The sequence below is a fragment of the Manacus candei genome, unplaced genomic scaffold (genome assembly GCF_025592945.1).
Source record: "Manacus candei isolate 608988 ecotype Guabito, Panama unplaced genomic scaffold, ASM2559294v1 h1tg000048l, whole genome shotgun sequence".
Lineage (NCBI taxonomy): Eukaryota > Metazoa > Chordata > Aves > Passeriformes > Pipridae > Manacus > Manacus candei.
In genome coordinates this window covers 12,183,673-12,206,724 of record NW_026138096.1, presented here as the reverse complement: position 1 = coordinate 12,206,724, position 23,052 = coordinate 12,183,673, and the positions used below count along the sequence as shown (strand labels likewise).

Here is a 23,052-nt window from a genome sequence, read left to right as displayed (position 1 = left end):
AACTAATGGTAATTTCAAGTCTTCAGGGATGATATAGAAGTAGCTTTATTTATTTATAAATAAATTTAAATATAATATATTTTATTTATTTATTTATTTGTTTGTTTATTACCGTGAGGAGTATAAAATATAATGATTGAAACCTTGGATCCACATTGAATGGACTTTTATTAAAATGCTGATGTCCATCTCAGTTTGTCCTTTAACTGATCTAGAACTATGAAAAAATGCTTCTATTTCTTTAAGGCAAATGTAACTCAGTGATTTGCTTGACAATATTGTGTGGCGTTATTGACTTTTCTGTACTAGCATTATTTTGAAGACTGTGCAAAACACTTGCTAGTGTTCTTTAGCAAAGGAAAATGCTGTTGGGGAACTACTGATTTAACAAGTATTGAACTATACCTTCGAATGTCTTCTGTTCTTAAAACAGGCCTCATCTTAATTCTGTAGTACCTGAGCTGAAGGAAGGAGTAAGGGTTTCTTGGTTACTATTGACTAAAGCTTTGTTACTGTCTCCTTGTAACTGGAGCTGTGGCAATGAAAAAGGAAATAGACAGTAGGTATGTACAGGGAAAAAAAAAACCAAATAAACTGAAAACCCCTCCACAGTATTCATAGTTATTTTATAGTGTCAGTCAGAGTTCTAGACTTATATTCAATGAACATATGGGGTTAGTATTGTAGCAGTCACTTCCTCCACCGATTTGGAACAAAGTTTTGTGATGACAGCATTATTAAAAAGTTAAAAATTACTAAGTAGATATATTAAAATTATCATAGGAGATATTGACATGAAAGGAGGACAAATACTGTTTAGATGTGTTGTTAAAAAAAACACAAAACAACCAAAAATAACCCAAAAAACACTCACAAGGAAAATCCACACCACCTTTTACTTGGAGGAAGAAAGAACCATGATGGTGTTAAACTGACAGAGGGCAGGTTTAGGTGAGATCTTAGGAGAAAATTCTTCCCTGTGGGGGTGGTGAGGCCCTGGCACAGGTTGCCCAGAGAAGCTGTGGCTGCCCCTGGATCCCTGGAAGTGTCCAAGGCCAGGTTGGACGGGACTTGGAGCAACCTGGGCTAGTGGAAGGTGTCTCTGCCCATGGCAGGGGTTGGAATGAGATGGGCTTTAAGGTTCCTTCCAATCCAAACTGTTTCATGGTTCTGTGATTCTATGAAACCCAACCAAAGAGCAGTTACAGTTTTCTAACTTTGGTTTTACAAGCCTGACATTACATTAGACTCATATTTTAGACCAAACTGGAGTTTGGTTAATGATTTTTAACATTATGTGGTCATCTTTAGGTACCCCACCAACAAAGCAGTGCTAATAGTAACAATAGATGTCTTGGGCTTAATACTTGATTTTTTTTTTTCCATTTAGGTTATTCCAGAGTATTAGGAGCAGATTCCTAATTGATTCTTGTATGTTTGGGACAGCTGGTACTCGTTTCTGGGTTCATCCGTATTCTTTTCCAAGGATGGGTTCTTTTAGGTGGATCTTGCCCTTTTAGTTGTAAGGACTATCTCTGGTTCAGGTGAAAAGTGTCTTGAAGAAATTAATTTCTAGAGCAAGTGAAATTTTGAAACCCAGATTTCAAATTCCTCAGGCTGCACAAGGAAATAAGTATTTGGAACAGATTTATGTCCCTTCTCCACTAGATTTTACACTTAAAATAGTTTCCTCATTTTTACTTATTGATGCACAATGGAATCTCAGCAGATGGGCTTCTGTGGCTTTGTGGGTCAAGTATTTTGCAAATAGTAAAATGTGGTTTAAAGATGAGACATAATCAAGTGACTATGAAATGTAAGATCCTTTCCCAGGCACGGGGCCAGAATTCCTTGCAAATATATGCAAACACAGCTCCACTGAAGTATGTGGAGTTGCACTTACTCATGTCAGAGGAATTTGGCACTGCAAATTCAATACTGTGAAAACTCAGTAGTATTAATCAATTTTAAAATCAGAATCTGAATTTCTTGGATGTCTTACCAAGCTCAATAGAAAGCCTATCAAAAGGTCAGGAAAAAATAATCCATGTTTTAATACTTCCTTACACAAAACCTGCATTTTAACATCCTGAGGGAAAAAAAATGCAGTTGATATTTGATGAATACAAATGGCAAAATTTTCTTTGTATGGCCAATGCATTTTAAAAAATACCTGCTGTAAGCATGAGGCTTATGGAGGTTAACTTCCTTTTATAGTCCATATTGCAGAATACTCAAATCTTCTCTCAAAACCTGTTTTCATTATATATATATATGTTTTCCCTTCCCCATTATCTTAACATTAATAACCACAAAGATGAATTGTCATTTCTCTGGGCATTCACTGACAACCAAGTTTGTCTATGGGTTTTGTTGAAAACACAGAGCAAGGTGATACCTTACTATGATGCAAATCATCCAAAACAAATCAAATTTATTTTATCTATCATAAAGACTCTGGAGGTTAAAAATAATAATATAATAAAACAGAATTCAGATGGTACCACTCCAGTCTTGGAGGGCTGACTATTTTCCTTCCAATCATTTCTCAGCAGTCACCTCTCAGTTTTTTTCTGCCTTCTGAAACTGAGGTTAGAGAAGTGATGGTGCCTTTCCAGGTCATGATCTTTACCTCATGAATCCCTTCAATGTTTTTTAAAAAAATATCTCTTAATGATTGAAAGTCAGTAAACACCTGAGTTGTAATGCCAGCTTCAGATATGACCTTGGGAAGTCATTTAACTTCTCTATCCAGGCACCTTCATTTGTAGCATAAGGTTAATGACAGATAATTCACATACCTGCCACACAAAGGCACTTGACTGATAAATCAGCTCAGATTTATTCAGTGCATCTATCGAAGCACTATATGGCAGCTAATTAATTAATTTTCATTATTTTGTTTAGTAAAGCTTCCTTGGTTTAACTGTTAGTCCTCTGGAGTGTTTCTTGCAAAATTAAATTAATAAATCCAACAAGTTTTCCTGGTAGATGAAATTCAGCATCCAGTAAACTCTCAAGGGCCACGATAGCAAGCTGTTCAGTTGAAATTCAGATTATAGGCCCTTGGTGGATTGGGTCAGACTTTCCATCCTCACAAGGATGGACATGAGTCCAAGGGAATTCTACTTGTTATTTCAGTTTGGGGGAGTTTTTATATTTTTATTGAAGGATTTCACCATTTGGTGGTCAGTCATTTACAAGAGTTAAATCCAGTCACATTATTTTTTCTTGAAAATTATTTCCAACGAAATTGGAATGAAGGGGGTTTTTTGTTCTTCAACATGAACTGATGCAGCACCAAATTTAAAACATCTAAAAACTAACTTTTGAAAAGGTAATACTTTGCAAATTTTGCATGAATTGATTTTTAGGGAGAATTTTGTGGAGCCTTGCATGAATCTATCAGTCTTATCTCATACAAATTTAATAGATTTCTGAGACACACCAGATAATCAAAGTTGTCTTCTAAGAACACTTGGCCAGTGAAAGAACTGTGTTAGGCAATGGTTTATGGTGATTTAAAGTTGATATAGTGCAAACAAATCAATAATATGATAAGCTTGGATAGCAATTTGTAGGAGATGAAATCCAACAGCTCCATTCTTTCTGTTTTATAGTCTCTTTTGTCCATTAAGTTTGCAGGAGCCCTTATTAATGTTCTCCACTTTGAAGAGGATAATGGGGTTACTTTGGGATTTTAGGGGTTTGGGATTTTTTTTCTTTTACATTCTCAAGAGGAAGAAGAAAAGTGTTTGAACTCCTTTGTGAGACACGATGCAGGCTACCCTTCATTTTCCAAGAACTGTATTATTCAGAGCTCTCCAATTCAGACTGATTGTGTGCTTTCCCATCATAAATGTAGAAGCAAGGTTGCATACTGAAGATAGGAGAGAAAAACCCACTGTCAGTATGCACAGCACACAAAACAATCAACTGGACTTGCTCAGTGACCCCTGATTACTTGATTTAGCAATGAGAGGAGAGGGGAGAAAGAGTGAAGGAAAACTTTACTCTGGTGGTTGCTAATGAATTTAATCTGGATTTCCATCAGCATTATCAGAACTAATATTCAGCCTAGTATTTTTTTTCTTTCCAGAAATATCTCTCAGAAAAGCACACAGAGCATTTGGTTCATAAGAAATGCAAAACTAGACTTTCTCATAGTGAAAATCATCTGTGTAAACCTGCAACGCACTTGAGGTCAGTGGAGTGCTGAGAGTTCACAGTGTGGCACTCAAGCTCACTTCCAGGAGGTAGTAGTGGCCTTCATAAGGAGTAGATGATGGTGTTTTATTTGTGCTTTTGTAAATATTTTCTAAATTTGTGAACTGACAGATTTTAATTAGAGACAGACAAAACCCAGAGGAAGAAACCTAAGAAAAAAAATTTGGCTCATTTATTTCTGCAACTTTAGTTCAAGGAACAAAGTGTGTTCCTGTTGATGTATTTCACAGATACTTGTTATATCAGAATATACAACTAGCTTTTTGTTTCTGATAATGCAGAAAAAGTGTCAATATTCTTTCATAGCTTCTGTATCCAACTGCCCAAAAATGTATAAATCCCTGGGTTTCCTCTGATCAGCTTTTACTCTCATGTTTTTCTTTTAGCTGACATTAAGCTAGATAAGAAATGCTATTTAGAAGGTACTAATCTGTGGTTCTAATCAAGGAATGTTAGGAAGGTCATAGATTAGTTTAATTCAAGCTCTTCAAGTTGAGAGATTTTATTTCAAATTAAAGCTGTGGGCTGCCTTTGTATCCTAGTGTTTCATCTGCTCAGTTTAGTTTTAATTTCCATCCCAGGCCTTTCTTCCCTGTGTGGGCAACAGATGTTCTCAATTCCTAGTAAACATCATTAGTATATTGACATAGCTAAAGCCACAAGTCCAATTATTTGCAACAAGACAATGAAAAGCTTGAACTCTTTGCATTTTTCTTTTGAGTCCCTGCTGCTGCCAGATCTAGTGTCCATCTCTCCACCTTGGAGGGGGAGAGAGGGAAGTTTTTGAGCCAAAATGAACTCAAATTCTTTCAGGATAAAACTTTCTGGTAATGCAATGTCATGGGTGAACTCTTTATGCTGCCTTTTTCCCTTACTTTAACCACTGGATATTGATAGTCCACTGGGATCTGTGCCAGTTTCACCTTCCAGCTTCTAGATTAACACTGAAGTGAAATCAAATTGCTTTACAGAAAAGGTGAGACACAGAAATAACTGATGCTCTGTGAGGTTTTGAGCCTCTTGACTATCTGTCCCTGAAGAAGCTAGGTAATTAAAGGAGTTAAAGTACTCAGTGTCTTCATTTTCTAGACTGCTTTTGTCCAAAAGCCACCTCTGCCTTCAGGCAAAACTGGTCCATCTCTGAGGGTTACAAAGTCTGCTGGGGGAGGAGGCAGTGGCAGAACCTGTGTGTGATTTTCAGGCATCATTAACACAGAAATATGGGGGAAATTAAACAATTTGGCAATGGAGAACTTGGCTACAGTACGTGCTGATCCCTCAACATCTTCCCTTAGCAGGTTTCTGGTGAAACCCAGGAATCCAGGATGGTTGAAAGGGGAGGAGCTTCCCTATCTCATGGCTGCTTTGGCAATACAGCTTTGTTTCCCAAATCTCTTCCCAGTAATACACACCAGAGTCCGTGGGACTATTAACATATCTTGTGTAATCACTTTTTATTCATTTGCCCCTTTCCTTTTTTCTTAGATTGCAACATTTCTCTGTTTTGTTGCAACACCAAAAAGGTTGAAGGATAATTTACTTTTTCACACGTATTTCTGTAATGTAAATAATGAGCAAATACTACATGAAGTTAGCAACCTGTGAGTAATGATGATATTTTTCTTCCTTCCCAGGAAAGTACAAGATTAAAAAATAAATTAAAGAAAACCCTTGGTGGTAAATTGCTGCAGAATCCCCCTTGTCAACTTGAAAGCTTCTCTAGCTTTGGGACTGTAAAACATAAAGCCAGTGCTGTGCTGGTTCTGTTGTCTGATTTCCTATAAGTCATCTTTCATTAGCAAAGGATTGTATCATGTGTTTTTACACATTGGAAAAGAAGTGGTGGAGGTTTTTTTATAAATTAAAGTAATTTTGCCACTTATTCACATTTTTTATGTGTACTCTATTAATTATTTTCATGAGAAATACCTGCTTTTCTCCCTGCAGAAAAACTTATTTGTAGTAATTTCACAACATTTTCCAGTTATCTGATTATTTTTTTTAAGATAATTAACTTTTAACCATGCTTATTTAAGGCCTCCGTAGAAGAGATTAAATCCAATTACTCCCTTTTTAATCAGTGAGTAATTTTTTTAAAAATATTTTTCTAGTGAATAACACCCTCTGAGCTGGGGACTCGTTTCTCCTCTCTGATCACGCTACTGTGCTGTGTGATTCATATTTTCCCAAAATAACCTGACTCCTACACACTCTAGTATCCATTTATACCTACTATCCCATACAATCCGATCACACAGCAGTCTGTGTGACTTATAACTTGTTAATAATACAGTCAAGAGCTCTTGGTACTACTTTAACTGATTGATTGCATAAATTAATGGTTTAGCTCCCCCCAACCAGTTGTTTTTGAAACCTTAGTATGCAAAGATGCAATACAACATTCAGCATGTTGGTTGTTCAAAGGTGATATTTTCTAGACAGTCCCACCTTGTTATGCTCATTCTTTATTTTTTAATCTCCTGTCCTATTCAATAAAGTGTTTTATTTGTGCCTCTGGTAACAAGCCCTAACCAGAACTGGTGCTTTTACCTGTGCTTCTTTAAAACAGGTACCTCAACCTATACTCTAGGAGTTGTGTGTTTGGATTAATTTTTGCTGCTCAAGACAGGTTAACACTTTACTACTCTGTAAAATGTTTAGCATCTTGGCCTTTGTTCTGTGGTGTATTAGCAGGGTTATATTTCAATCAGTGCTTTTCCATGTGCATCTTAGGCTTCACTGTAAGAAAGAAGAGTTAAAACAAATAACCTGTTTTAGAGCATGAAATGTAAGAGAAATAAGGGTAATGGTGGGGAATAAAAGAAAGCCTGAAATACAAGAATCTCTGCTGGTATTCCAAACTCACAGCAAAGTAAGAAATAAAATAAACAGCTGATATTACTATAGAGAATTTGTCATCCACGACTGAACCTTTCAGGACAGAGATGGAGGGATTAGAACTATTTAAGAAGCCAAAAAGTTCAGTTAAAGCAGTAAGTACTTCTGAGGAAACTGAAAAAAAGCATTTACAGGGAAATAGTGAGTCAGAAATAATGGAGAGCATTCAGAAATACTCAAAAAATGAGCAGGAGATGTCCAAGAAAAAGTCATGTCAGACACTTGTGGGCAGAATGGCATCTTTAATTATGGAGTTTTGAACTGATGTAGAGGAAAAAATTGTAATCTAGGAATCTCATGATCTTGAACAAAAGCTGTAGCAGCTTTGATTTTAAAAACTATAACAAGTTATATGTGACAAATTTTCCAGTACAGTCCATTGAGAAATAAATTTTATTAATCCAGAGCAAAGTATGCAAATGCAAAAAGCATCATCTCCAAATACCAATATCACAAGTACACTAGAGTTGCACTGGAGTGTCTCTGTTGCTTCAACTTATGCAATGTGTGGGTCATAGTGGAACTTATCCTGGTTTTTTTTCCCTGCATCCCATTGTCTAGACTCTAACAAAGTGGTTATGATAAACCCATCATAAGTATGTTATACTGCTTCTACTACAATGTTATGATAGCACTTGAATGCTAAAATAATCTTTATTACTTAAATGTTCCTGGTAGGGGTGATGTCTGTGTTGGCTTTTTAAGGTTCCTGTGGCAGAGGAAACCTTTGGAAACTTTGCAACAAACTGTATTTAGTGGCACCAACAACCATTCTCTTGGTATATTTACAATCCTCTGGTGTATTTATAGTTTAGGAAGACCAAAACTCCTCCACCTTAAGTTTTGATTAGAAACATTTAACTGATACCAAATCCATAATAAATTATGCCAAGCAATTCAGCACTGAATTCCCTTCAGTACTAAGATTTATCACTATATCTGTAATCTAAAGAGGGATGTTTTATATTTTTTGAGACCTTACGGTTTATTTCACATCTTACCTGCACCCTTGTTACGAAGGACCTTTCTTATAATAAACCTGTTCTCTATGTAGAGAACTTAAGGCTTTTAAATGAGGTCCTTTAGGAAAAAAAATATTGGCTGTGAGGGTGGTGAGGCCCTGGCACAGGTTGCCCAGAGAAGCTGTGGCTGCCCCTGGATCCCTGGAAGTGTCCAAGGCCAGGTTGGACCGGGCTTGGAGCAACCTGAGCTAGTGGAAGGTGTCCCTGCCCACAGCAGGGGGGTGGAATGGGATGATCCTTAAGGTCCCTTCCAACCTAAACAATTCTATGATTCTAAACCCTTTTTTTTCTCCCAAGTTTAGTTATTTGTGTGACTTATCTCTATTCCACCTGTTTTTCCAGCTATTTCTCTTGTATGTCTGTGCACAAACATACCATGTCCCACTTTTATTTAGCATTTATCAGGTGGAAGTAATACCTGTAGACTGAGTGTTTTGTGCTTTACTTAAATGAAAAAATCTGTCACATCAATGCTTTTTGTGTGCTTTCCTAGAATTCCAGATGTTTTCAGTAACAAAATACACTTTTTGCCATTTTGGATTAGTTCAATAGCTGTTGTTATTGTGTTTTGACACCTATAGTCTTAGCCTGGAATGGCCTGTGCAACTTTAAAATATTTTGCTGTCAAAATAGATCTTCAAGAAAACCAGTAGAGTCAGATAATGCATGTCTTTGTTTCCCTCAGGATAGCTGTTATTTGGAAAAAATATACACCTCTTGCTGGAAGCTTTTGCTTCAGAATTGCATGAGGGAAATGGTGAGAGAAATCAGGATGATAATATGAATGGACACAGAGCAGGCTGTGAGAAATGAGAATTTGGGAGAGCTACTGGGGAAAGCGAAGGTTTTAGGGTGAATTTTCAGTGAATTTATTTATATGTGCTTGTAATGCTGCTGCTGAATGCCAAGTACATATGGGAGTAGATTTCTTCAGTTTACTCATGATTTTTTTTTTTTTTTACTTTTTGACAACCCATGGATTTAAGAAGAAAGTTCACCATTTCATGTGGATATGGATTTGAAAATAAATATTCTTAGTCATAAGTATCCTAAGTAAAAACTTAAGTACAGTTACGAAGGAGAAGACACATTAGAAAGCCTGTAGTGCTGCAACCTTGTGAGATAAAACAGTAGCAAGCTCATTCAGAAAATATCTAGATATTACTGATTAAAATACTGTAAGTCTAATAACAAGTTTCCTTAGAGTTTGAAAATTTATTTTATACCGTAATTAAATTTCCAAAGATAAAACCAACCACCTCACTATTCCTTTAGAATGACATTGTAACAAATGTGTGGATCACGCTTCACTAGAAAATCTTTGATGAAATATTGATGATAATAAAGGAAGACCGACTCCATGGCTTAGCATGAAACAGCATTGGTTTCACTGCTTTATTTCCCAGCTTGGGTTTCTGAAAATCAAATAAAACAATTAAGTGGATTTTCTTCAAAGTTCCAGCAAGTTTTTTCCTATGGCCTCAGAGCAAGCAGGAGGAACTTCAGCCTGAGGACAACTTCTTAAGAAACTTATAAGTAGCTGAGAAAAGGATTTTAGCATGAAAGTGTAATCTCAACAGTAAGTTTAGTTTCACAGTACACAGGTTATAAAACTCGTGTTTTGATGATCCTGAAGTACTTCCAAGACTTCAAGAGTTGAGGAAAAGTGGTTCTCTGAGCCTTAATCTCTTTACAATATGTTATACTTAAAAAGCACAAGATGGAGAAGGGAGGAAAAGTCAAGATTTTATCAATGCCTGTACTTGCAGTCAAAAGGTTTGTAAGACAGAGGTCTTGCTTCTAAAAGATGAGTGACTTAGAGGCTGGTGATACGACCCTAATGTCTGGGTCGTTATGTCTGGGTGAAAAAGTCAAGCCACTGCTTTACAATGAGAGCCTTTTATCATGGAGCCAAAAATGCTGGTGTTACGTGTCTCCTTGTAGTCTGTAATTTCATTGTCGTACCCTTTGAGGCACCAATTAAATGGCTCAAGTTTTTCTTTGACTTGTAAAGAAAATAAGTCCAATTCTCACCCGTAGCTCTGCAGAGCGTGTAGCAGATCAGCTGTCACCTTTCCAAGGCACAATTTGTACTGTTCCATAGCTTAAAGGTGATTTTTAAATATTACCATGCCCAAGGAAACAGTTAAGAGCAGCCATAAGATCTTAAACCGCTGTTTGTGACATGACTGAAAAGTCCCCTGGATACGTTTTTGTTACAAAAAATTGTAATTGCCATAACATCAGGAGGAAGATGAAGGCACTCAGTGATGTATATTAGTAATAGAACAAGGACATTTTTAGATAGAAGAGGGGGAAATGAGAAAGAAGCAATAATGATACCTTATTTGACTCAGTGCAACTTCCTCGCTGGGGTAATTATTCTTGCTGGGATGCCAGTATAAATAGAGAGTTTATGTAGGAGAGGCAAATCAGGCTTTGTGTTATCCCTCTCAGATAATAACAATGTCAAGGGACGTGCCTTTTGAGAAAAGAATGTTTGGTGATTTTGTTGATTTAAGTTATAAAAATTGAAGTAGGTAGGACCAAGCTGCTACTTACCACTGTTCTTCCAATATTGTATGATATTAAACCTCTAATATGCAACTAATCACTGAGTTACCTTGACACCCACGAGTCTGAAGGAAGTCAAACACTTAAATAACATAAACCAGAAGCTGTAGCATTTCACATTCCCAGCCTGTGTAAGAGAAAGCACGAGGAGATGAAATTTTGCACCTTAGATTGCAAAAAAATATCTCAGTATTACTGTCATATTTGCCCCTTTCATTGAACAGTGGTAAATAAGTAGAATGAACAGATCACTGGCAACCTTATAGAAAAGGTTCTACATCAGTGTAAGTATTAATTACACTAATTTGTGACACATGATTTTCAAAAGCCTAATAGATAAAAGCATTAGGATCATAAATCATTAATTTAATCTGATTATTTCCAGTCAGTCGTTTATTTACTGTCCACTCAATTAAAAATTGAGGTTAATGAATCTTTCAAAGGTGCTATAATATTTAGTGTTCATTATTTTTCTCTTCCACCTCAGATGAAAATCTATGTCTTTTTTCTCCTCTCCATCCCTTTTTGCATTAGAGAGGAACTTCTGAGTCACACCATATATTTTCATTTCTGAAAGTCGCTGATAGCAGTTTTCCCATCTGAAATGATGTTCAGAGAATGAGATGGCAAAAAGCCAGACAGCAGCAGGAGCTCTGGAGAGCAAATGTGCAAGTACAGCTACACCTTAAGTCTTACCTTACATCTTTCTGTCTTTGCCATTTGCTGCAGAAGTTACCTTCTTTCTCGTCCACAGCGCAGCCATAAATCATCTTTTACTTTAGTTTTATTTCTAATAAAACTCAGAATTCTGCTGAGAAACTTGTATTTCTTCCCCTATTTTTGAATTTGCTGATTTGCTAACTAATGAGGTGTTATCTAAATATACCCAAAATTGGTAGCAACCATTAGAATGATTTGTCTTTTTTTTCTTTCATTGGAATTGCAAATGCAAAAAATTCTTCCCCAATTTTTTTTTTTTTGTTGAATATTATCCCATTCCTTGTTGTTACATGCCTTCAGAAAGATTTTTCTCTTTTAGAGAAAAATTATTTCCCACATCTTCAAAGCAAGAAAGTAGTAGTTTTTATACCTTCTCATTTTGTTAGGTTTGACACAAAAGTATTTGCCATTTTGCAAGCAATAAGTGAACGTGTTAGCCTTCTAAGTTGACTGAATTTATAATTACAACATCTCAGATTCCCTTAGGATTTACGTGATGCTTCTTGCCTCAAACACCTTTTAGTGCTCAAAAGCAGCAAAAGTATGCCTTCCATCAGATTTTTTGTTGTTGTTGAACTCAAAATGCTTTTTAAATTTAATCATTAATATGGCCTCCACTTTGTTGGTGACATCCTAGGAGGTGAAATGATTTGCCCAGAGTATTAGTGAACCTGTGGCAGATGGAGAAAAAGGATCTGATTGCTGTGATTTCTATCAGTGGTTTATCAGTGAGGCTCTCACAATCCTTGTTCCAGTCTCTAGATTTTAGCTATACTATCTTTTGACTTTTAGTTGACTTGTTATTTGCATATCACTTAAAATAGTAAACTAGATACAAGTGATCAAAAAACTTTGAGCATTTAGAAATCATTAGATACAGCCTACTCTTTACTATATATAAGCCAGTAAAAGTAAACATAGTATACATCCAGGATTAGTTTTAAATAGCTAGAACCTTGCTAACATACAAAATAAAATTGATTCTGCCCATTTTTTGCCTTTGACTAATCGTTTAGCCTTTCAGATGGCTGTTGTCTACACCCTCTGGGACATCACTATAGGGACATGTAGGGAGAAAGCTATTAGAAAGCCTCCAAAGGAGAGCTGTAAAGATGGAGAAGAGTCTAGAAGGGAAGACATATGAGGATTGGCTGAGGTCATGTGGTTTGTTCAGCTAGAGAAGAGGAGGCTGAGGTCAGACCTCACCGTGGTCTGCAGCTTCCTCATGAGGGGCAGTGCAGGGGCAGCTCCAATCTCTGCTCTCTGTGATCAGTGACAGGACCCAAGGGAACAGCTGAAGCTGTGTCAGGGCAGGTTTAGGTCAGATATTAAGAAAAGGCTCTTCCTCCAGAGGGTGGTTGGGCACAGAACAGGCTCCCCAGGGTAGTGGTCACAGCACCAAGGCTGCCAAAGCTCAAGGAGGGTTTGGATGATGCTCTCAGGGACATGGTGGGATTGTTGGAGTGTCTGTGCAGGGCCAGGAGTTGGACTGGATGATTCTAGTGAGTCATTTCCAACTGAGGATATTCTATGATTCCATGATTCTGTGGATCTTAGACAACTAGGTGGCAATAAATGCCTTTTTGACTGGTCATGTTGAGTTGCTTATGCACTGTATTAAATGCCTACTGTAGTAAATTACCTGGGCAATTTCTAGAGACTGATATATTTCTAGAGTCTGAAATATCTCCACACATAGAAGAAGCAGTTTTTATCTCTATATATTTATAGCATTACCTCTGTCTGTAATGACAAAAGTCCTGTCTGTGGTAAAAGGCTTTTCCCACAGTAGACACTGCTACTGCCTGTGGTGTGCTTCTAGTTCTACCCTCAAGTTTCTTGCAGTGAGGATAATATATTCTTGTAATTACCTTCTGGTGAAAGCTTGAAATGCTTCATTTACATCAAATTCCTCCCTTGTAATAACACTGTAACATCAAGTCTCTTTGGAAGTGAGACAACCAGTGGGACATGTGTCTTAGGGGAGCATCAGCATTTCCCACCTCATGCAGGCTGAAGATATGTTTCCCTAATATTTTCTTTTAAGCTGCAGCAAAAGAGTAATATCCTGCAGCCACTGCCTGTGGTCGGTTGGATCTTAACCTGTTTGAGCTCTCCAAGCTTATTTTAGTCTGCAGTGTCTGTCAAAGATGCTCCTGTTTCCATCCTATGTGCATGGAAAGCTTTCTTGGCATGTAACTGTAACACAACAGATGGCACACGGTGCATCTTGGCTGACCTCTGCTTGCACAATTTAAATAGCTAAACTGATTTTATTACCACAAAATAAACTTCCAAGAACTTCTCACGCTGTAGACCAAGCTAACAAGTGCCAGCTGCAATCCCGTAATTCCAGTAGCTGGAGAGCTCGGTTTTCATAATGTTTCATGGGATTGAAAGATATTTCCATGGGTTTTAATGAGAAACACAGGGGTGGAATGCCTAGAAAATTTTCCATCTTCCTCCAACGAAGGCAAGGAAGTGAAAATAACATTGGTAGCAGCACACACAGATTTCATTAGGGTTTCTGAAGTCTTATTTGTGCTTTTCACTTTTTCATTGAAAAGATATGGGAGACAAACAGGGCTTAGAATATTGGGAACTGAAGAATTTTGCTCAAAAGTGGTCAACACACTTCATCTCAAGGCTGCCACTTTATTGAGAAGGTTTTCTTTATGGTATCATTGTTCTGTTGTTTTCAGTTCCTGATGCCCCCATTCCTTTGTTATTTACCCTCCTTTTAGGCTGATTGTAACACCATTAGCTACCAGCTCTAAATCTTTAGAAGGGCAGGTTTTATTTCCTACCAGAGACTTCCTGGAGGAATCCAAGTATACCATTGCAAAACTCGAGAATACAATCCCCTTAAGAAAAGTAAACACCAGAAGTTTATATATCTATTACAATGTAAAAATCAGAAGACAGGAGTTACTAAAAAGGAGGTAAAAAGCAAACTTGCCTGTACACCTTGTCTTCTGATGGAGGGATAAATGTCTCATTAGCATTTTTTTACCCTCTTTCAATATTTTTTTCTCTTTAAAGCTGATTATTATTGCACCTCCTCATGTCCTAGATCGGTTTTTTCATAGATGAATTTAGTCTCCCTCCTTCCAACTCCTAATCCCATTTGTCGGGCTGCAGTGTGGATGCCTTTGAACCAACTCACAAATATTAAAAAATATATACATAACCAAATCATAGAATTATATATTACAGAATGTTTGACACATTCTTTAAAAAATATGCAAAATTTATGGACTGCTTGTATTTAAAAAAAAAAAATCTGACTGAGACAACAAAGCCATACATTTGAACACTTGCTTCCTTCGGGCTGCTGTGAATGAATCATGTGCTTTGTAGAAGGGTCTTTGTGTCTGGTTTTTACACTTATACCAACAACAAATGTTATGCACTTAGTTACAAATATAACCACAACTGTGCTATGATCTAATGACACAGACACTGGAAATCTGATTTTCCTTTACCAATTGTGAGCGTGCTTGTTCAGTCTAGTTCTAGGTGGCCTCGCTTTTTATTCCAGTGTTTAAAAAAAAAAAAACAAAAAAACAACAACAACAAAAAAAAAAACAAACCAACAAAAAACCAAAAAAAAAAAACCAAAGCAAATTTTATGCAACTAAATAATAAAGATGATTTCAATAGCAGTTATTATAGTAGGGAGGCAGAAATCTATTTCTCTTATTCACTGATCCTGTTCTCTACAGGTTTTTCTGCACAGGTTTTTGTACTTGTTTTCATTCTTCCTGTGTGATTTTGTCTCCAGTAATATAACAAATGAAACAAACTCTTGTGTGTTCTACTTCATATCTTATTCTGTAATTATGGCATTTTTGTTGTAATACAGATTTGAAAATAAAAAGGCCCATCTGTATTTCTGTGCATAAAGAAATGAAAACCTGAATCTTACAAGAGAGACTTATTCAACATTTACTGAGATGATTTGTGGCAGGCTTGCAGAAGAGAAAAATAAAGAAAGAATATTGTGACTTGAAACTCTACTTTCTTTTTATGAGAAAGTTATTACAAAGTTAAGAATATATATTTATATTATATAAATAATCATCATCAGGAACATCTTTTGATCAAATTAAATGTCATGTTTGTACCTCATTCTGCAACTCTGTCACGCTTACGTGATAATTACAATTATTATTTTTTCATCTTGATGTCTAAGAGAGCCTTTCATTGTGTCAGAAGACATTTATGGCAGAATTAAATTTTTAAATTAATTAAATTCTTCTCATAGGATGTATGAGATCCTGCACTTACCAAGAGAGCAGAATACCTGCTATGAAAGTGAAGGAGGCTACCTGTAAAGTCAAACAAGACTAAAACAGCACAACAAACCAAAAGCCTTAATAGGTAGCAATGAAAATCCTTCTTACAGACTGAATGTTATAGAAATGAAGTGTGAGAAAGGCCATCAAGAATAGTAAATAATAATCCAAGTTCTCTAATTATTCAACAATCTAATTCCAGTCCAATTTCTAATCTGTAAATTCCAGAAACTCTCAAGCTCTATGTCAAAGAGCTCATTGGTAAGTGATTCCAGAATTTTATTCTCATAATGATCACAAATCTTCTAAAATTGGTTTTGAAAATCCTACCAGAATGTGACACTGTAGTTATTTTTGTCTCCCAAGCACGTATCTCAAATTCATTTGTAAAACACTATTGTAGCTTCCTCTAATGTCCTATTTCCTATTTCCCTCTTTGTACCTTGCAGTTCATGCTACTCTTATTACATGACTGGTCTAAGTGAAGTTTTCCAGTGATTTGTATTAAGAATTTAATATATTTTCTCAATTTATCACTATTTCTTTAATATCTTTATGTGCTCCAGTATCTTGGATGCTTTTGCTCTAATCTGGTTTGTTTAGTCTTTAAAACTGATTACACAAGTATGAGTCTTACAATAGATTATCATCTGTGCTTGTAACCTGTCAGAGCCTATATATTTCCTTATGATTGATCAGACAATAGAATTTCTATTTCTCCTTAATCTTTTCCATGCTCTGTAGTTTCCTGGTCTGATGGGCATTGAGGTAATCTAGGTTTCTTTGGCAGTTCCTCAGTGAGTGAAGTCCAAGCCTTTTGACCTTATAGATACATCTGTAATTCTGAATAAAAGAGGATCAGAGAGCTAATGCAAGAGCTGGGATAATTCAGTGAATTCTCTGATTTAACAATAGAGACATAGAATAACATCTCTTTCTAAAGTAACCATTTGCATCCCTTGTTACGTGAGTGAACTGTATTTGAAGAGATCTATTGGGAACATATGTATCATGTAAAAGGCACATAGAGACAGTGTTTAATCATTTGTGGGAATCACTTTGTGTCTGGAGACTTTTGTGATCCTGTCCTTGAAAAGAAAGGCTCCTTCTCAGAACAGTGTTTATTGAAGTCTGCACAGGCAGAGTGATTGTGATAATGGCAGCATCAAGTGGTACTTAATCTGAACCCTGAACCTTTTCCTTTCCCACCTCATTTTTTGGCTATGCTGTTTCAACTATTTTACAATATGCTGACATGTATTTTGTCATGTCAGTACCCTGAAAAATCTCAGGAATTCATAGAATGCCTGTGAAGCTCGAACTCTCAGATAATTGATAATTGTTTGATAACTACACATTGCATCTCCAGCATGGCTGAAAAATGGCAGGGTGGTGCAGCACAACGTCAGTTCCCTGAAAAATGGGCAGAAATTTTCAATGAAGAGAGCACTGAAAAATAAGACAGCTCATTAAATTCTGCTGGTGATGTCAGATGCTAATGTGAACACTAAGAGAATAGCCTTGATAATAAAGGGTAGAGCTGGTAGGTGGGCAGCAGGTAGTGGGTAGTGGGTTTATTTAAAAATAACAGGTGGAGACATTTGTAAGCTGATGAATGAATCCATACAGCTGAACACGAAGTCTTCTGACCCCTCCAAGCAAATGTACCTTGGGGATGCTAAATACAGAAGTGCATATGGTATAAATATAGGCTTGAATTATTCTGGGAAAACCTGGAATTAGAGAGAAGCTGTGTGAAATATCTCGTATTAATGTTCCTTTTAGGTCAACGTAAACTACCTGTGAAAGTTTGCTGAATTTGGCCAATAGAAATATACTTGGCCTGTCAGCCTCACATGTTTTTTTGTGATTATTTTTTTTGCAACCACTGAACAGAAAAAAAAGTATTATTTAAACAGCTCAATTTTTTGGCACACGTTTCACATACAGATAGTATGTCTGGCACGGTTTCTTTATTTTTATTCTCTTATTATGGAAGAATTTTCCTGTATCTGTCATATATGTTTATAATAAATCTCAACCCTCATCCATATATATTTTCTACTAAAATAACAATAGTGATCTGGAGAAAAAACACAGGATAAATTAATGTATTAGTAATATCTTTTGAAATTGTGTGGGAATTCTTGCGTATTTTAGATACTTGGTCATGTTTCCTGCAGTAATATCAAACATAATGCCCTGACTAATTGCTGTTGGAACTATTTTACTGAAACCCCCTCATTTTTGTTTAGCTGATATATTCTTCATTTCCTTCCTCAAGCTGAACTGTGAAAATGCCAGAGTTCTTTTGTAAACATCTGATATGCTCTGTTATAAAAGCCAACAGACTTTTCCAGGAAAAAAAAAAAAATTATTAACTGTGAGTTTGATGAAATATAGCATGTAGGTATTAGAGAAAATAAAGTTGATGTTGACACTGTATTTAGTGCATACATTAGGGGGAAAAATGCAATAACAGAATGGTATGATCTCGATGTAAACTGATTTTTTTGAGGTACTTATTGAACCAGAGTTGTCCAGGAATAAAACAACCATTAAAAGGAAATAAATTTTAATGTTCAGTTTTCTATGCTTGTCTTCCCTGTGAGGGTTTTGAGGCCCTGGCACAGGTTGCCCAGAGAAGCTGTGGCTGCCCCATCCCTGGAAGTGTCCAAGGCCAGGTTGGAACAACCTGGGCTAGTGGAAGGTGTCCCTGCCCACGACAGGGGAATTGGAACTAAATGATGTTTAAGGTCCCTTCCAAACCATTCTATCTTTTTTTTTTACTTGGAAGTCAATGTACTCAGATACATGATCTATAATTTTACGTAGAAAGGAAATCCTGTAAAGATGTATTTTACTTATGTTGAAGGAATATAGATTATTTTTTAAAAAAAAATAAGATGATATTATGGTGATCAGGAAAAGTATATATGTTATCATTTCTAAACCCTGTAGCAGTTTAAAACACAATCATATACTATTGACATAAAGGATTACATGCAATTACTCTTTTAATTAAGTTTTACTAAGTGTTGGAGAAATACACCAATAAACAAATGCTGACATTTTTTCCTTTTTGAGACAAAAATTATCAGATAGGATTGCTTTGATTTGCAAGAAGTAGAATTTCCTTGCATTAGTATTTTTATCTGCTTTAGCCTGAGTTTTGCCAAAGGATGACTCTGTTTTATTTCAGACTCCATTTGAAGGAGGTTCAGAATTATATGTAATTGATTGTATTTGGGGTTGGAACAAAACATCTCTTGATTTACATTGAATTTTACAGGTTTTTCTTCATAGCATCAAAACTTTGATAGAAAGGCAGCAAGTAAAAGAGCTCTGTATCCTGGTGCTTTGGGCACAGTCTACAGAGGTTAAAGCTGTTTGTGCACCTTCAGGCAAAGAGTGGAAATAGTCCTGGATGTCTAAAAATTAAGCTGTTGTTCTAGGATGGGTAGAACAACAAAAAATTTCAAAATCAAGGAGACATCACTGCTGTTGGGAAGATGAAAAGGGAGAGAACATATATTCCCACCTCCTGGAAAATCTTATTAGCTGTGAACAGATGGAGGTACAGAGGTTTTTCCCTTCATTCACTCGTTTGTGCTGGGAGAGCAAAACCAGGTTGAGACTCTGTAAAGTTGGTTCTTACAAATTGCTCTGAGATATTGAAGCTAATGCAGAATGAAAAGCCCAAGTATTCCTTTGTCTACAGAAAGCATTAGTAACCTACCTAAGTGCCTGAGTAAGGATAGTTTTCTATATTTTGTTAAATAACTTGGTAAAGTTGGAGAAAAACATAAGTTTTTAATGGCCTATGAGTTTCAAATTTGTAATATTATATACAGAAGCTGAGCCCTCCCTGGTCCTCTCTTCTGAACTTCTATAGCCATTCATAAACACCTGACATGAGGAATTAGCTTGGGAAAAAAAAAAAGTTTCAGCAAAAATGCTATGATGCTTCTTGTCTCTGGTTCATCTCTCTAAGATGTTTTGTTTCGTTTTTTTGATAACAGGCAAAAGATAAGTTCCCTATAATGCAGAGTTGAGACATCACTACTAAGTTAAAATACTCTCCAAATTTAGAGTGATTAATTACACGTTATCTACCTTTTTACAGTGGGCTTGAGGTTTTAACCTGTTAAAGCAGAAAACTGCTTGATAGCAGCAGCTGTGCCACCAGTGAATATTAAGGAAGATGATTCTCTTAGTTAATTTGAAAACAGCCTGCAGTCTAGAAAAGAAACCTCTAGTCCCACAGATCCCCCCCAATTGTTCTGAATTTTATAGAGTAGTTATTATGGGAGTTAGGTATGTTTGATTTTTAATTTTTTTAATTGGCTTATCAACTATAAGGGTGATATACAGGGTGACACCCTGTATAAAGGGTGTCCCTTGGAGTGGACAAAATAAGAGAGTTTGTTTAGTTATTTAATAAACAGAGCTTCTATTCTGCAAGTAAACATTAGACAGCTTATAAAAGCCTCTCAGGGAGTTGCTTGAAGCTTGTCCTGTTGGTATTTATTCTGTCTTCACTAATGTTTAGGAAGCTTTATTGAAGCCTGTGGCCTGAGGTGCCAGCTTTGGTCTGGAAAGCAATATCATCAATCTAGGTATGCTCATTAGGTTGATTTTGTAAGTAATTAGCTTTGCTTTGATCCACTTTGACACCAGTGTGGCAGAGATAACTGCTCCTGCTCACTGTCTGACCGAGAATTCCAAGGAACCAGAAGGGTTTCATGGAGGTGGGAGCACAGAGCATAAGCAAAGGTTGTCAAGTTTTGCCATTGTGCAGTCACCTTGCATATACTGAGGTGAATATACAGAAAACTGGGCAGCAGAGACTTCAACCTTGAAAAAAAGAGCCTTTTATTAATGGAAAAAAAGGAATTTTTGTTAATACAAGAGTGCCATTCTAATGTGAAGAACAGCTCACTAAAGCCAACAAGTGATTCTGAAAATGGATAAAGATGCTTCAAAATGCTTCAGAATCTTTCAGGATAACGCTGCAAGCTTTCACTGGCGTATTTGGGCATCTAAATTCCAATTTGAACAGACTTTCTTAGGGGAAAGAACTACCACTTGAGCACTCTCAGCAAAATATTTGGCATTTGTTTGAGAACTGAAGGATAGGCTTCAATTGCCCCATATAAATCCTGGGTAAAAACATGAGTTCAGTCCAGTATGTCTAATTATACGAGTACAGATGAGTGCAATATCTGCCCTATTTCATATTTAGGATTTTTGAAAAGGAGAGTTATTCTTAGCTTGAATGTTCATTTGAATGTCAGTGTCGAATGTCAGCTGGAGTGTTAAATGTTAGTTTGAGTGTCTGTTGTTTGACTTTGGGTTCCTTTAGTCCATGTAGATGAAACTGGCATTTCTCAGCCTGTTGAGAAACTACAGGGTTTTTTTCCTGCCATAAATCATGTGAATTGAAGTAGAACATTAAGACTTTCAACTTGACTGTGTTTGTGTTTAAGCCATTCTCTTAAAATGAGATCGAGATATTAAATTTAAATCACCTCTGCGCTCCCTTCTCAAATTGAATGCTTGCCTAAACTGGGAGTAACAGAATATGAAAATCAGGTGTTCCTCTCTGAACTTCTAAAATGAGTAAAGCTGATCTTAAATACACCATTGTTTTCTCAATACCTTTTCTATTCAAATATCTTCAGCACAAGTCCATTTGCCTCTATTTCTGTTGGGTTTTGACAGCTAGGAGAAGAAAATTTGGGAATTTTTTTACTTCAATGTATAAACTGAAAAATATTTTTTCTTTGAAATTTTTCAACAATCCTGAGCATCTGCATGAGTATCTGTGAGAATCATGTTATATTTTTTTTAAATGTTAATCAAACAGGTGAACATGCATTGTACCAACCTATTCCCAACCTAATTCAAATGGCACTTTTATGTTACTTCACAGTTCTGTATGATTTTGCCCTGTTTCTTAAGTCTGCAGTGTAATGTTGGTATAATAGGTAGCAGGTAATATCTTGCAGACAATTTGACTGTCATTCTCTCAGGAAAGGTGGTTTCTCAGATGAGAACTGCCTGGGGTAAGTTATATTTCCATTGCCTTAGAAATGGAATTGATTTCCTCGTGTTTATGCAAATAAACATTTTCAACAGCTGCTATCCCCAAACTATATCCCCAAGCTCATTTCTTCTGTCACTCACGCCAATGGAAATCAAGATTAATTCCACTGTAGCTGATGACTGGATAGTGCTAAATATATAGAAAGAATCAATTATTTGATATATTGCAAACTACTTCTTGAAGTAAGACAGAGTAAAAAGTAGGATTAAAGCTCTTAGCACTGAGGAACTGCAACATGTGCTGCCATTTGGGACCCGATGTCCGTGGGACAAAACCCTGTCACACGCTTGGCTCAGCCACACACTGTCAGAGCACTGGTGCTGTTCCTTTCCCTGCCCTTTCAGCTGGCAGGAGGCTGTCAGCAGGGCAGCTGTCAGGGGGTTCAGAGAACTAAAAAAAAATAGTAATGGAAAGAAAGTAAAGATTTTTTTAAAATATATATAAATATAAAAAGCATTAGCTTCCTGGCAGTGAAAAAAAAAAAAAAAAAGTGTATATAAGAGATGAAGAAAGAAATACTCACCTGACTCTTTGCCTTATTGTTATTCCGACTCCATTCTAATGCAGTTTCTTCCTGTTCAATATTGGTTTATAAAACTGTGTTACATGTTCACTGACCCCCAATAACTAACAAATCCCTCTGTGCAGCCAGATGAATAAATTCCAGTTGGTAGTAGTGCAAATGTATGCTGATGGCTGTTCAGTGAATCCACAATAAATTAACCATTAAAAAGATGGGGATTAGGAGAATAAAAGGATATAGGATTGATGTATTTTTGTAATATGTTATTCATTTCTGGTAGCAATGATATCTGCATTTTTTTTAATAGAGACTATGACATGCTCTTTGGTCAACAAATTGTGTCTTTTTAATCCAATGAAAGAAAAGCTTTAGTGATCAATTAGAAAATACTATTTTATTTACTTCTTTCTATACATGGACTGGCACTACAGAGACACTTCTACACAGAGTCTCTCAAACATTTCTGGAATGCCACTGTACAGATGGAGAAGTGAAAACACAGAAGTATTTACTACCATTTGTGTACTGTTGGTGGATTGATTGTGGAATTAATTTCTACCTTGGTTTTTCAAAGCTACAATTTATTCACCAAAGTGTGTGTCCTATGAGCCAGGGCTGGTGTAAATCACTGCAGCTTTGCTGAAGGGTAACAAAGCTGCTCTATGTGAGTTGGGGACCCTC

The 23,052-nt window shown here is 36.4% G+C and overlaps 1 protein-coding gene across 16 annotated transcripts in view; it reads left to right on the top strand.

Annotated features, from left to right (window-relative positions):
* The window catches only part of CTNNA2 (catenin alpha 2), a 463,212-nt gene that overhangs the window by 364,020 nt on the left and 76,140 nt on the right, over positions 1-23,052 (top strand). The window lies entirely within an intron of this gene.